Here is a 15,944-nt window from a genome sequence, read left to right on the forward strand (position 1 = left end):
TATTTTATAACAGTAAGGCGGTTTAGACATTTTATTTATCTTTATACACAGAGCAAATATTCACAAACTGTCAGAGTAAACATGTATCACAGACACTGCTCTTAGAAACATAGAAACATAGAAGATAGGAGCAGGAGTAGGCCATTCGGCCCCTCGAGCCTGCTCCGCCATTCAGTGAGATCATGGCTGATCATCCAAACTCAGTACCCTGTCCCTGCTTTCTCCCCATATCCCTTGATCCCTTTAGCCTTAAGAAATATATCTAACTCCTTCTTGAATATATTTAATAAGTTGGCCTCAACTGCCTTCTGTGGTAGAGAATTCCACAGGTTCACCACTCTCTGGGTGAAGAAATTCCTCCTCATCTCTGTCCTAAATGGCTTACCCCTTATCTTTAGACTGTGACCCCTGGTTCTCGACTCCCCCGCCATCGGGAACATCCTTCCTGCATCTAGTCTGTCTAGTCCTGTTAGAATTTGATAAGTTTCAATGAGATCCCCTCTCATTCTTCTAAACTCCAGCGAGTATAAGCCCAATCGACCCAATCTCTCCTCATACGTCATTCCTGCCATCCCAGGTATCAGTCTGGTGAATCTTCGCTGTACTCCCTCCATGGCAAGAACATCCTTCCTCAGATAAGGCGACCAAAACTGCACACAATACTCAAGGTGTGGTCTCACTAAGGCCCTGTACAACTGCAGAAACACATCCTTGTTCCTGTACTCGAACCCTCTCGCTACGAAGGCCAACATACCATTTGCCTTCTTAACCGCCAGCTGCACCTGCATGCTTACCTTCAGCGACTGGTGCACAAGGACAACCAGGTCTCGTTGCACTTCCCCTTCTCCCAATCTATTGCCGTTCAGATAATAATCTGCCTTCCTGTTTTTGCCACCAAAGTGGATAACCTCGCATTTATCCACATTATACTGCATCTGCCATGCATCTGCCCAATCACCCAACCTGTCCAAATCATACTGGAGTTTCTCGGCATCCTCCTCACAGCACACACGCCCACCCAGCTTTGTGTCATCTGCAAACTTGGAGATATTACATCTAGTTCCCTCATCTAGATCATTAATATATATTGTGAATAGCTGGGGTCCTAGGACCGATCCCTGCGGCACCCCACTAGTCACTGCCTGCCACTCGGAAAAAGACCCATTTATTCCAACTCTTTGCTTCCTGTCTGCCAACCAGTTCTCTATCCAAGTCAGTACCTTACCCCCAATCCCATGTGCTTTAACTTTACATACTAATCTCTTATGCGGGACCTTGTCAAAAACCTTCTGAAAGTCCAAATACACATCCACTGGTTCTCCCTTATCTATTCTACCAGTTACATCCTCAAAAAATTCCAGTAGATTAGTCAAACATGATTTACCTTTTGTAAATCCATGTTGACTTTGTCCACTCCTGTCACTGTTTTCCAAGTGCTCTGCTATTACATCTTTTATAATGGACTCTAGCCTCTACCACCTTTTTTGAGTAGTGAGGTAACATTAGCTACCCTCCAATCCATGGGAACTGTTCCAGAGTCTATCGAATTTTGGAAGATGACCAGCAATGCATCTACTATTTCTAGGGCCACTTCCTTAAGTACCCTAGGATGTAGATTATCAGGCCCTGGGGATTTATCGGCCTTCAATCCCGTCAATTTCCCTAACACCATTTCCCTACAAATACTGATTTCATTCAGTTCCTCCCTCTCATTAGCCCCTATGTTCCCCGACATCTCTGGGAGGTTATTTATGTCTTCCTTTGTGAAGACAGAACCAAAGTATGTATTTAATTGGTCTGCCATTTCTTTGTTCCCCATTATAAATTCCTCTGATTCTGACTGCAAGGGACCTACTCTTGACTTCACCAATCTTTTTCTTTTTACATATCTATAGAAGCTTTTACAGTCAGTTTTTATGTTCCCTGAAAGCTTACTCTCATACTCTATTTTCCCCCTCTTAATTAATCCCTTTGTCCTCCTTTGCTGAAACCTAAACTGCTCCCAATCCTCAGGTTTGCTGCTTTTTCTGGCCAATTTAAATGTCCTCTCCTTGGATCTTATGCTATCCCTAATTTCCCTTGTTAGCCACGGTTGAGTCACCTTTTTTGTTTTATTTTTATGCCAAACAGGGATGAACAAATTCTGTAGTTCATCCATGTGATCTTTAAATGTTTGCCATTGCCTATCCACCGTCAACCCTTTAAGTAACATTCCCCAATCCATCCTACCCAACTCATGCCTCATACCATCGTAGTTTCCTTTATTTAAATTCAGGACCCTAGTCTCTGAGTCAAATACCTCACTCTCCATCTTAATGAAGAATTCTATCATATTATTATCACTCCGCCCCAAGGGGCCTTGCACAACAAGATTGCTAATTATTCCTTTCTCATTACATAATACCCAGTCTAAGATGGCCTGATCTCTAGTTGGTTCCTCGACATATTGGTCCAGGAATTCCTCCTCCACAGTATTGTTACTAATTTGGTTAGCCCAAACTATATGTAGATTAAAGTCACCCATGATAACTGCTGTTCCCTTATTGCACGCATCTCTAATTTCCCGTTTAATGCCATCCCCAACCTCCGCATTACTGTTTGGGGGTCTGTATACAACTCCCACTAATGTTTTCTGCCCCTTGGTATTTCTCAGCTCTACCCATACAGATTCCACATTATCAGAGCTAATATCCTTCCTTACAATTGTGTTAATTTCTTCTTTAACCAGCAATGCTACCCCACCTCCTTTTCCTTTTTACCTGTCTTTCCTGAATATTGAATACCCCTGGATGTTGAGTTCCCAGCCTTGGCCACCCTGGAGCCATGTTTCCGTAATCCCAATCATATCATATCTGTTTACATCTATTTGCGCAGCTAATTCACCCACCTCATTACGAATGCTCCTCGCATTAAGACACAAAGCCTTCAGGCTTGTTTTTTTAACACTCTTAGACCTTTTAGAATTATTATTTACTGTGGCCATGTTTGATTTAAACCCTTGATTTCTCTGACTGCCACTTTTGCTTTTCTCCTTCCTGTCTTTTGCTTCTATCCTTGTTTCCCTTTCCTCTGTCTCCCTGCACAGGTTCCCAATCCCCTGCCATTTTAGTTTATACCCTCCGCAACAGCACTAGCAAACACTCCCCCTAGGACATCAGTCCCGGTCCTGCCCAGGTGCAAACTCTCCAGTTTGTACTGGTCCCACCTCCCCGAGAACTGGTTCCAATGTCCCAGGAATTTGAATCCCTCCCCCTTGCACCATTCCTCTAGCCATGTATTCATCTGAAATATCCTTCTATTTCTACTCTGACTAACATGTGGCACTGGTAGCAATCCTGAGATTACTACCTTTGAGGTCCTATTTTTTAATTTACCTCTTAACTCCCTATATTCAGCTTTTAGGACCTCATCCCGGTTTTTACCTATATCGTTGGTGCCTATATGCACCACGATAACTGGCTGTTCACCCTCCACCTCCAAAATGCTCTGCAGCCGCTCCAAGACATCCTTGACCCTTGCACCAGGGAGGCAACATACCATCCTGGAGTCTCGTTTGCGGCCGCAGAAACGTCTATCTATTCCCCTTACAATAGAATCCCCTATTACTATAGCTCTCCCACTCTTTTTCCTCCTGTCCTGTGCAGTAGAACCACCCACGGTGTCAGGAAGTTGGCTGCTGCTGTCTTCCCCCGATAAGCCATCTCCCTCAACAATATCCAAAGTGGTATATCTATTTGAGAGGGGGATGGCCACAGTGGACCCTTGCACTACCTGCCTGCGCCTACTACTCTGCCTGTCGGTCACCCATTCCCTTCCTGCCTGTGCAGCCTTTACCTGCGGTGTGTCCAACTCATTAAACGTGATATCCACAACGTCCTTAGCATCGCGAATGCTCCAGTATGTATCCATTCACAGCTCCAGCGCCGCAATGCGGTCTGCCAGTAGCTGCAGCTGGATACACTTTCCCGCACACATGGTCATCAGGGACACAGGAAGTGTCCCTGATTTCCCACATAGTGCAGAAAGAGCATGCCACGGGGCCGAGCTGTGCTGCCATGACTTACCCTTTAATTAATTCAAATTAAATTAGTAAATTAGTAAATTCTTTTCCTCCCATTTATGCTTTTTATCTTCCTTCCTTTTCAGGTCTTTCCCTATCACATCCCAGTCCCCGTCTGAAAGGATGGGCACAAGACTTGCTCCCAGGTCTGTGTTTCTATTGCTCTTCGGATGGATGTTTGGTGATGTATTAGAGTGGCTCATGGGGGGAAGGCAGCTTTACCCAGCAGTTTTCCTTCTTTCTTGAGGTAAATCTTCTCACCTCCACTCGTGACTTTTCCTGGTTGAGGGCAAGGAATCACAAGCCAGCATGCTCTCAAAACAGTAGAAAGCACTTTTTTTTTTAAATGGCCAAATCAAACCTAAGACAAACTTGAGCAAGTCTTGTTGACTTACACCAATTTCAAAAACACATACCAGCGAAAAGAAAAACACTTTAGCCTTTGAAGAAGAACCCTCTGGTTTTGAATGCTTGTCTGTACGATAGATATGTTAGTCTAACAAAAGCTGGCATTAACATATGCTATGAGGGGTTTAAAGAAAGGTAGTAAAATAACTTATAAGGTGAAAATAATATACTATATCTGTGGGCAAGAAAAATCATTGTAGCATTTGGAATTGTCAATTGTAGTTTTTTTATTTTGCCAATTCAAACTGATGTGATTCAGGTTATCACTTATTATACCGATTAAAGGAACTTATACTTATAAAAATGTATCCTAAGAACAATAAACCGTATATATATATAAAAAATCAACTTAAAAATATATTGACACAATATCACTCCTCTCCAATCTCTACAAGTTATGTTGTGAAGTTACCAAGGGCTGCACCTCACAGAAAAATGCATGCTCCTGTAAAAGATTCACAGATTACAGGATCTGAATTCATAACAGGATTTAAAACAAAGGCTTATGTATTTAAAACAGATGATAAGAAGAGCTATGGTGCTGAATGTCTGGTTGCTGTTGTTCAGCGCTATCAAATGAGAAGACACACGTTCAGTCTCCTGCCGCGCTCAATTCTTCATGTCAGCCACGCTGAGCAAAGGGAGTGAAAATTGTGTGGGTACTTTTTGCCTCCTTGTGGCAGGCTAAAGGGGGTATAGTTAAAAGTCTGGGAGTGGACTACCCATCTGCCTTCACAGCAACAGAGGCATGGGGCGAAGTGGGCAATTTGCTGAAGTGAAAAAAATTACAGGAAAAAGCAGATAGTAGATACAACATAGCTATGGTTGTGGAATGATGAATGATCTGTTATCTGGACTACATTTTCCAAAACACTTGATAGAGGACTGTGGGGTTGAGGGGGGGGGGAATCAATGCAATCTCAAGCTTCTTAAAAAGATTAAGCACTGTGATTTAAAGTGTTTTTAATACACCCTGTTTAATGATAGAAAATGCTAAAGAATTTTTGAGTAATTTCACCTTGTTGAACTATTGTGCTTCATGCATGGGTAAAATGCTTATTCTCATTTTCTTTGACAGTGTCATCTTCTAGTCTGTACGTAATTGTACTGTGGGTGTTTATAGTTGATCTCCCCGGAAGGCTGACAAATCTTGTAATCATGTTGTAATGCTAATGTTCTTCATATCAGCTCTTCTACAGAATTAGTATTCTTTTGCTAAAGATTATTTTTAATCACTACAACCTGACCCATTGTGAGAGTGTGTCATTGATTTAATACAAAATTGGTTTCCTGGCAGATTTGCAATGAACTTAACTATACTGTCAGTAAATCAGGGCAAGGAATTCTCTGACTAATCATTAGAAGAAGTTCATTTTTAATCTCGCATCTCTACTTCTGTGCTTTAAGTTTAATAGGTGCCATCCAGTATGAAAATGTATGGATTTGTTTTCAAATTAATTTATACTTTGTATGCTCCCTGCTACAATTTATTACAGGGCCATTAAGTTCGCTCCAAATCCTTCAGAAATCCAACAAAATTGATTGATATTATATTGCACCTAAATGGTACTTAACAGCAACGACAGTCTACTACCATTATATAACACAGTCCTTAGGAGACATGCAATCTGTGCGTTATAATGTGGTGAGTGAATGTCCTCAAACATGGCATGAAATTTAAATGAAGATACCTGAGACCCAAGTCCATTAGTTATAACCGAGATAGGCTTGTATTGGAGAGCCTTATAATGAGGATGTATTTTCAAAAGCTACACACCATTATAAACCCTGTATATTATGCTTGAAATATCCTATCATTAGACAATGTCCTTTTCTGGTCCAACTTAGGTCATTTTTTTGTTGGAACGTTAAGAAGCCATTGGATCTTTACCATCATTCATCGTCTTGACCACGTTTACTAGCACCACTTAAAGTTCTACAGTTTTTTAAATTAATTCATGGGATGTGGGCGTCTCTGGCAAGGCCAGTATTTATTGCCCATCCCTAGTTGCCCTTGAGAAGGTGGTGGTGAGCCGCTGCCTTGAACCGCTGCAGTCCCTGTGGTGAAGGTACTCCCACAGTGCTGTTAGCGAGGGAGTTCCAGGATTTTGACCCAGCGACGATGAAGGATGAAGGCAATATATTTCCAAGTCAGGATGGTGTGTGACTTGGAGGGGAACTTGGAGGTGGTGGTGTTCCCATGCACCTGCTGCCCTTGTCCTTCTAGGTGGAAGAGGTCGCAGGTTTGGGAGGTGCTGCCGAAGAAGCCTTGGCGAGTAGCTGCAGTGCATCTTGTAGATGGTATACACTGCAGCCACGGTATGCTGGTGGTGGAGGGAGTGAATGTTTAAGGTGGCCCTATGAGAGTATATAGAACTGTAAAATATTTTTTTACTGTATTCATTTAGAAGAAAAGGGTCGTTGTTAATCTATATTGATGACTCTGAAGTATCATTTCTTGAAATATGTCTCCATTTTATCTGAATATAATTGTGAACATTATTATTCTACAGGATAATTTCTCACCCATCAATAGTAAGAATTATATATATATATATATATTCATTTTCTAATTTGTGGCCTTGTGCATTAATTTACAAAATTCTATGATACATGTGTTATAAGTTCTGTATTAAGTCTGATACTGTATCTAGTATTTTTCATTTAAGTACTTTGGTTAAATGATATAGGGAGCAATTTATTTCATTAATATAAAAGTTACATTACAACAGTGACTACACTCCAAAAGTACTTCATTGGCTGTAAAGCGCGTTGAGACGTCCGGTGGTCGTGAAAGGCGCTATAAAAATGCAAGTCTTTCTTTTTTCTTTGTACAATTTGGGTTTTAAGTTATCTTCTGTATATTCACAAAGCTTTGATTTTGGAAAGTTGCATTTAATTAGACTAAGGTACATCACTTGTTGCTGGTTGGCCAGAAAAGATTGACCATGAGGTGCACATATAATTATGTTAATTCAAACTAATTTGTTATAAACTTTAAGATGTAGTTATTAAATTTTATTTTAAATATTAACATCTGCCTTGTCCCTAGGCCTTGTTTGTGTTTTTATTAATATTGCATTAAGTTATTTTATACATGAGACATCTTGCTAATTCCAATTAGATAAAAATAAATGACCACAATCTAGTGGGATTTGTAGATTATTCTGTGGTGTGATAATATTGAAATTGGAACCACCTTTCCAACTAACGTATTCGGGCACTTTTTTGTTTGCAGAGCTAACTCAAGGCTTGTAGAGGAATTGAAGAGAAAGTGCCTTTTTCTCTTCTGTAAAACGTTTGATTGTTAATTTGTCCATACATTCTGTATGTGTTCACGAAGCAAAATAGTAATGTACTCTTCACGGCTCATGCAGTGGTAGAATATTGGAGAACCAATGTACTAGGCCAGAGGATGCTGTGCTGTGACTTCATGCCTTTGAGCAGCTGAACTCCTAGCCTCAGCCAGGCAGCTATGGGAGATAGCAAGCAGAGACCAGAGCCACCAGACAAATCTCCAAAGGAACAGGGCATGGGCATAGGGACAACCAGCAGCAGATTCATCACTTGGTCACCATTGCATCTTTCCTACCTGTCAGTTCAAAATGACATTGGATGAAACCTGGGAGTAGACTACCTGCTTAGGTCACAAATACAATTGATTTAATTTGTGTTTCTTTGTCACAGTTTCCATTATACTTTTTAATCTTGGCCCCAATTCCAGAGGAAAATAAAACATTTTGAAAGAGATGTAAAACGTTCTGTCATTGCTTACACTTAAAATCACACAGAGAATTGTTAGCTAATTCGAGCTTCAATGTTCCCATGATGGCTCAGTGAGTTTACAAACCAGCATGGGCCTGGTTTTGATCTTTGGTCTATGCCGCAGTTAGCTAACCTAACCCAGGGGTGCTAAGGTAAACTGTTTCCTCCCTTCTACTGCCCCAAACAGGTGAATGATTAACCAGTTCTCATTAATGGAGTTTGTAAATTTTATCTGCCAAGGGTCCAGCTCCTGATCGCCATCCACGGACTGTTTTCAGACATGCACGTGTGTAGACATTGGATGAGGACACCATTGAGCTCAGCTGTAATTCCCAATAGCCTGCTGACACTTGCTGTCAAGGCTCACATATGACGATTGGGTGAGGTACCCAATGGTGACTGGTGAAACGATACTTCAGCGAGGAGTCAACACCTTCAGGATAGATGAGGAAAAAAATTGATGAGGAAAAAGATTATGGTTGTAAAAAGCTGGTGGAAAGTAGATTCATTTCAGAAATGGGTACCAAAGGTTTGAGATGGATTTGCAGTACAAAGCAACACAGCCCAGAGTCTAGAACGACTATAATGCTGAATCTTAAGTGTGTATTAATGAAGCATGACATAAGTTTCTGATCTTTGTAATAAGTACATGTTATACTTCATCAGCTGTTCTTTTCTGACAGCTCGTAATGACCCAGGCATATCATTTCTAATGGTGCTTGGGAGACCCTGACACTTTTCATGCTCAAAATCTTTATGATTATGTAATAAACATTTTACATCTTTAATGGTCTCCCCATTTACTGTGCAATTTGTTCCTAGATAAATGAATAAAGTAATTTGCTCCACCATATTGCTGTCAATTTTAATGTTAAATGGATTCTGTTATGTTGCTTCCACCATGATTTAAATACAGAATACATTTACTAGTTTCTATTCAGAAGTCATCAGTATTACCATTGAGTAACACTGTCCATGGTCTGAGATTATTAACCAATCAATCATGAATTTTGTGTTATATGGTGATTCTCTTGTTATGTGCTGGTACTTATGAACATTAGGCACTAATCTCAGATAGATTAGTGCTGGAAAACATTGGATAAATACTCCAAGAGATAATCTGTTATGGGGTGCCAGGTCGATTGTGTTACAGTTGACATCTTGACTCAGTGGTAGCACCCTTGCTTCAGAATCAGAGGCCGCGATTTCCCCTACCTCGATGGGTCCGTGGTGGGCGACGTTGGTGGCGTGTCCCAGCCTCGCTGCTGTCTCCAGCCCGCTGTCCAAAATGATTAACAATCAAACGTTTTACAGAAGAGAAAAAGGCACTTTCTTATCAATTCTTCTACAAGTCTTGAGTTAGCACTGCCAACAAAAAAGTGGCCAAATACATTAGTTGGAAAGGTGGTTCCAATTTCAATATTTTCACACCACAGAATAATTTACAAATCCCACTAGATTGTTTTTAACTAATTGGAATTAGCAAGATATCTCGTGTATAAAATAACTTCATGCAATATTAATAAAAACACAAACAAGGCCTAGGGACAAGGCAGATGTTAATATTTAAAATAAAATTTAATAACTGCACTGTGATAAATCCATGTAGTGAGACAAGGAACTCAAAGAGGCGAGGTATTAGGATTAATACGAGTACTTTATTAAACGACTGCGAAACAACCAGGCAGGCCTGCATCCAGGCATTGCACCTTTGCTGACCTTGGCAGGAAGCCACCCCTGACCTTAACAGGAAACAAACCCGTTGACCTTAACAGGAAGCAAACCCCTGACTTTAGCAGCAGCATTGGCTACAGCACCACCTGGTGGATAACCTTAATCATAACATCCCAGATTACTATATCCCTCCCCCCTTAAGATTTCAGTATGAATTTCTTAACAAACAACTATTCCTAAGGGTCACATAAGAAGTCTCCATTCACCATGTTTAAAACTTGACGAATCTAACAGGTCAGTATCAATCTCTCTGGTGGCTTGCCAGCCCTTTGTGAATGTCTGACAGTAAAGTCCCTGCTTGTTTGTGGTGAAACCACCAGCTGCTCCTGAGCAGTGCTCGGAGTATCTGACTCTGCAACGATGGTTTCCTCTTGACGAATGGGTTCCTGTGGAATTGTCTCCGTCCCTGGTGGTGGCACCACAGATGCACTTGGATAACTGGGGGCAAACCTGTCCTCAGCCATTGCATCTGGAACCTTCATTTCAATTTCCCCTTGTCTGGTAAGTATCTGATCTACATGCCTGCGTACTACCCTACCATCACCCAACATGACCTTGTATGATACGGGACCGGTCATTGAGTCTATGAAGCCAGGAATTCACTTGGGTCCATAACTGAAATTCCTGGTAAGGACCGCATCTCCTTCTCCAAAACTTCGGCTCTTTGTTCTTTAGTCATGGTTCTCTTTTTGATTGTTTTGTCTGTTTTCCATTTTCCTTTTTAGGTCTGGGTGGACAAGGTCAAGAGTGGAGCGTAGTCTACGCCCTAATAACATCTCAGCAGGAGAGAGTCCTGTGGTGGATTGAGGTGTTATTCTGTAGCTGAACAGAACCCGTGACACTTTGGCTGCTAAACTCCCTTCTGCACTTTTTTTCATCATCTCTTTAAATGTTTGTACAGCTCTCTCCGCAAGTCCATTTGAGGACGGATGATATGGAGCCGAGGTCACCTGCACTATGCCATTTTTTCTCAAGAACTCTTTTGTCTCTGTACTCACAAAACAAGTGGCATTATCACTTACCACGATCTCCAGTAGCCCTTGATTACTGAAGCTCTGACGCAGGCAGTCTATAGTAGTAGTGGCGGAAGCAGAATTTACAGGATAAACATCCATCCATTTGGAATGTGCATCAATGATTATGAGGAACATCTTCCCCATGAATGGACCCACATAATCTAAGTGCAATCTTCTCCATGGTTTATCCGGCCACTCCCAGGGGTGGAGAGGAGCCGCTGCTGGTGCCTTCCGGTGTTCCTGACAAGTGCTGCATGTCTTGACTAGATTTTCTATCTCCTCATCTAGCTTTGGCCACCACAAGTAACTCCTAGCCAAGGCTTTCATACACGAGACCCCAGGATGACACTGATGTAGTTGCTCTAGGATAGATTGTCGTGCTGGCTGTGGAATAATCACTCGTGCTCCCCACAACACGCAACCATCCTGCACACTCAGCTCTGTTTTCCTGACACTGTAGGGTGTGAAGTCAGCCCCTTCCGGATGCTGTGGCCATCCCCTCACCACATATTCTCGAACTCTAGACAGTACTGGATCTTTACCTGTCCATGTTCTTACTTGCTCTGCAGTCACAAGTTCCGTGTCAGTGTCCTCTAACATCAACACTCTGTCCTCTGGAGCTGCACGGATAGGTGTGCCTGGCAGTGGAAGACGGCTCAAGGCATCTGCGTTCCCATGGTACTTGCCCGCCTTGTAGACGATGACATACTCATATGCCCTCAACGTCACAGCCCACCTCTGGATCCGGGGTGACACCATCTGTGGAACTGCTTTCATTTTGTTGAAAAGAGAGAGAAGAGGTTTATGATCAGTGCATATGGTGAACTTCCTGCCATATATGTACTTGTGGAACGTCTGTAACCCAAACATTACTGCTAACCCCTCTTTGTCTAACTGGGAATAGTTTTTTCCGCTGGTGTTGGAGTTCAGGACATAAACCCTATTGGCCTTTCAGTTCCATCTTCCATGCAGCGTGAAAGAACTGCCCCCACCCCATAAGGTGAAGCGTCACAAGAGAGAATGATGTCTTTCTCTGCATTGTAGTGAACCAGCACATCCGACGACAGCATCAGTTTCTTGGACTGTTCAAATGAAACCCCCTGCTCCTCTCCCCACTGCCACTGTATCTCCTTGCGCAGTAGTTTGTGAAGAGGTGCTAACACAGTTGACAAGTTTGGTAAAAACCTGTTATAATAGTTCAGCAGTCCCAGGTAAGCTTTTAACTCAGCCACATTTGTAGGAGCAGGGGCATCCTGCAGTGCTTGTACCTTCTCCTTGAGTGGATGGAGCCCGGTGGCATCCACTCTGTGTCCCAGGAACACTGCCTCATTCCCCAGGAAAGTGCACTTACTCCTCTTGAGCCGGAACCCTGCCCTCTCCAATCTCTGTAGTACCTCGCTCAGAGTGCTCAGATGCTCCTGGTCGGTTCTTCCCGTCACCAGAATGTCATCCAGATAGATGGAAACATGTGGAATCCCTTGCAGTACGCCTTTGATTGTCCTCTGGAAGATAGCTGGACTAGATGAGACACCAAACGGTAAGCGGTTATATGTAAACAAGCCCTTGTGTGTATTTATGGTGACATACTTCTTTGATTCGTCATCCAGTGTAATCTGCAAGTAGGCATGACTCATATCCAACTTTGTGAATTTCTTTCCTCCAGCCAGGTTTGCAAAGAGATCCTCTGTTTTGGGAATAGGATACTGCTCTAGTTTGGACACCCGATTGACTGTCAATTTATAGTCTCCACAGAGTCTTACCGAATTGTCCGGTTTTAAAACAGGTACTATGGGAGCTGTCCATTCCGAACATTTCACTGGCTCCAGTATGTTCTCTCTCAATAGACGGTCAAGCTCAGCCTCTACCTTTGGCTTCATGACATAAGGCACAGGTCGTTGTTTAAAAAACCTTGGCGGTGCCTCCTTTTCTACATAAATCTTAGCTGGGGGGCCATTAAATGTGCCAAGTTCCTCCTTGAACACATTCTCATGTTCACGCAACACTTCTTGCAAAGTCAACTGTTTGCCCGCATCTATTTGATGTACTGCTCCCCAGTCTAATTTAAGTTCTTTTATCCAGCCCCGACCTAACAGGTTTGGTCCGGTATCCGATACTATAACTACAGGTAGCTGTTCCACTGTGTCCCTGTGTTGCACAGTTACCTTAGCTGTACCTAATGTCGCTACTCGTTCACCTGTATATGTTTTAAGATGCAGGGAGCAAGGCTTTAACTCTGGAACTTTTGCACGGTTCCACAATTTTGAGTACTCTGCCTTGTTCATTATGGTCACGCCACACCCTGTATCCACTTCAAAGTTCACCTTAGAGTCATTTACTGTCAGTTGCAATGTGATAGGAGCCACTTTTGGAATGTTCTCTAACATGCTATACATTATGAACATGTCCTCTTCTTCCTCAGCTTCCCCGCTGATGTAGTGTGCTCCATGTTTTTTCACTTCTCTTCCTTGGTTTTGCTTTCCTCCCCCTTTTGGTTTGGATTCCTCCACAGGTGATTTTGTCCTGCATGCTCATTTTATGTGTCCTTGTTTCCCACACTTGTGGTACTTTTCCTCCAGAAACCGGCATTCACTCACCAGGTGATCGCCCTTGCATCTATAACATGCCTTCACATGCTCACGTTGTGGTTTCTGATGCATGTTTAACTTGTGCACAACAACCTGACCTGCAACTTGCTTAGCATTAGCCCTGTCTGAACCCTGTATTTCTTTTACATCTCGGTTCGCTGTCTCTATGGCTTGAGCAAGTTCCAATGCTTTTTCATAAGTAAGCCCAGTCTCGGATAATAATCTACGCTGCATTCAGTCATCCATTATTCTGCAAACTAGCCTATCTCGCAGCATTTCCTTCAGGTTGTTCCCATAATTGCAATCTTGTGCTAATTTACGCAACACCGCTACATAGTCCATTACGCTCTCTTCCTCTTTTCTGTTCCTTGAATTAAACTTGAACCGCTGTACAATCTCACTAGGCTTAGGGTTGAAATGTTCTTTTAGCAAGGCCACTAATTCAACAAATGATTTGTCTCCAGGCTTTTCAGGGCTGAGCAGATTCCTCATCAAACTGTAGGTCTGGCTTCCCACTGAACTAAGCAGAATGGCTTTCCTTTTTCCGGCATCATTTATTTAATTTGCTTCGAAGAAATAACCCAACACCTCACAGTATTCCTCCCAGGTTTGTGCTTGAATATCAAAAGCGGAGACCGTTCCTACCGTGGCAGCCATGCTCTCTTCCAACTGGTAGCTAACTTTAGCTTGTGATTTTGTTGTTTAAGCATCCTGGCAGACTTCTCTTCTTTATTCAGGGTCCTGTTTTACCTCGTCGCCAAGTGTGATAAATCCATGTAGTGAGACAAGGAACTCGAAGAGGCGAGGTATTAGGATTAATACAAGTACTTTATTAAATGACTGCGAAACAACCAGGCAGGCCTGCATCCAGGCATTGCACCTTTGCTGACCTTGGCAGGAAGCCACCCCTGACCTTAACAGGAAGCAAACCCGCTGACCTTAACAGGAAGCAAACCCCTGACCTTAGCAGCAGCATTGGCTACAGCACCACCTGGTGGATAACCTTAATCATAACATCCCAGATTACCATATGCACCTTAAAATGTATAACAAATTCGTTTGAATTAACATAATTATATGTGCAACTCATGGTCAATCTCTTCTGGCCAACCAGCAACAAGTGATGTACCTCAGTCTAATCAAATATAGTACAACCTTCCAAAATTGTGAATACCGTATACAGAAGGTAACTTAAAACCCAAATTGTACTTTTACATGAATGAAATAAATTGCTCCATATATCATTTAACCAAAGTACTTAAATGAAAAATACTAGATATCAGACTTAGTACAGAACTTATAACACATGTATTGTAGAATTTTGTAAATTAATGCACAAGGCCACAAATTAGAAAATGAATATATATATATATATATAAACCTTACTATTGATGGGTGAGAAATTATCCTGCCGAATAATAAAGTTTACAATTATATTCAGATAAAATGGAGACATATTTTAAAACAATAGGTATAATGATTAATTACACAAGACATAAATGGTTTCCATACAACATAGGAAACGAATGTTTCTAAATATAAACTTTTTAAGTTGGAAAGTTCTTTTCCACCAATCTACAGGAAGTGATACTTCAGAGTCATCAATATAGATTAATAATGACCCATTTCTTTCTTCTAAATGAATACAGTAAAAAAATATTTTACAGTTCTATATACTCTCATAGGGCCACCTTAAACATTCATTCCCTCCACCACTGGCGCACCGTGGCTGCAGTGTGTACCATCTACAAGATGCACTGCAGCAACTCGCCAAGGCTTCTTCGGCAGCACCTCCCAAAAACCTCATATGCTTATGGAGGGAGTCACAGCACGCAGGGAGGTTCTCTTCCCTTCCAATGGGCGGAAGAGGCTTCTCCAGGATATCAATGCAGCCTGGTTGCACATTGCACAGGAGGGCACAAGCAGGGATGTCATCAGGAGGACCAGGCTGCAGTGGCGCAAACCTTTCAATGATCTCAGTAGATCACAAAACGTTACTGCAAAGCCACACTCAACCTCATCCTGCTGTGCCACTCATCACATCCCCATCCCTACCCTGCTCCTGCACATCCTTACTCACACCAAGTTACCTTGCACCTCCACCCATCCCTCTCTACATTATCACTTCCCCATCTCACTAGCCACCCCTCACACTCACCCTCATCCTAGCCAAATCATAACAACGAACAATACACAAGAGTAGGCACTTGGGTGTTTTATGCAAACTTCATGTAAAGTTTCTGTTAATGTGGTGTCAAACATTGAAACCTTTATTTTCAGCACTTCTTGGACAGATCTGTGTGCACCTTTGGAAGTGGCTTAGTGAGTTGCAGTGAATGGTGAGACGTAACAGTACCCCCACCCCCACAATGGTGA

This window comes from Somniosus microcephalus, chromosome 22, assembly GCF_052327205.1.
Source record: "Somniosus microcephalus isolate GS21.2 chromosome 22, FLI_Smic_1.0, whole genome shotgun sequence".
NCBI lineage: Eukaryota > Metazoa > Chordata > Chondrichthyes > Squaliformes > Somniosidae > Somniosus > Somniosus microcephalus.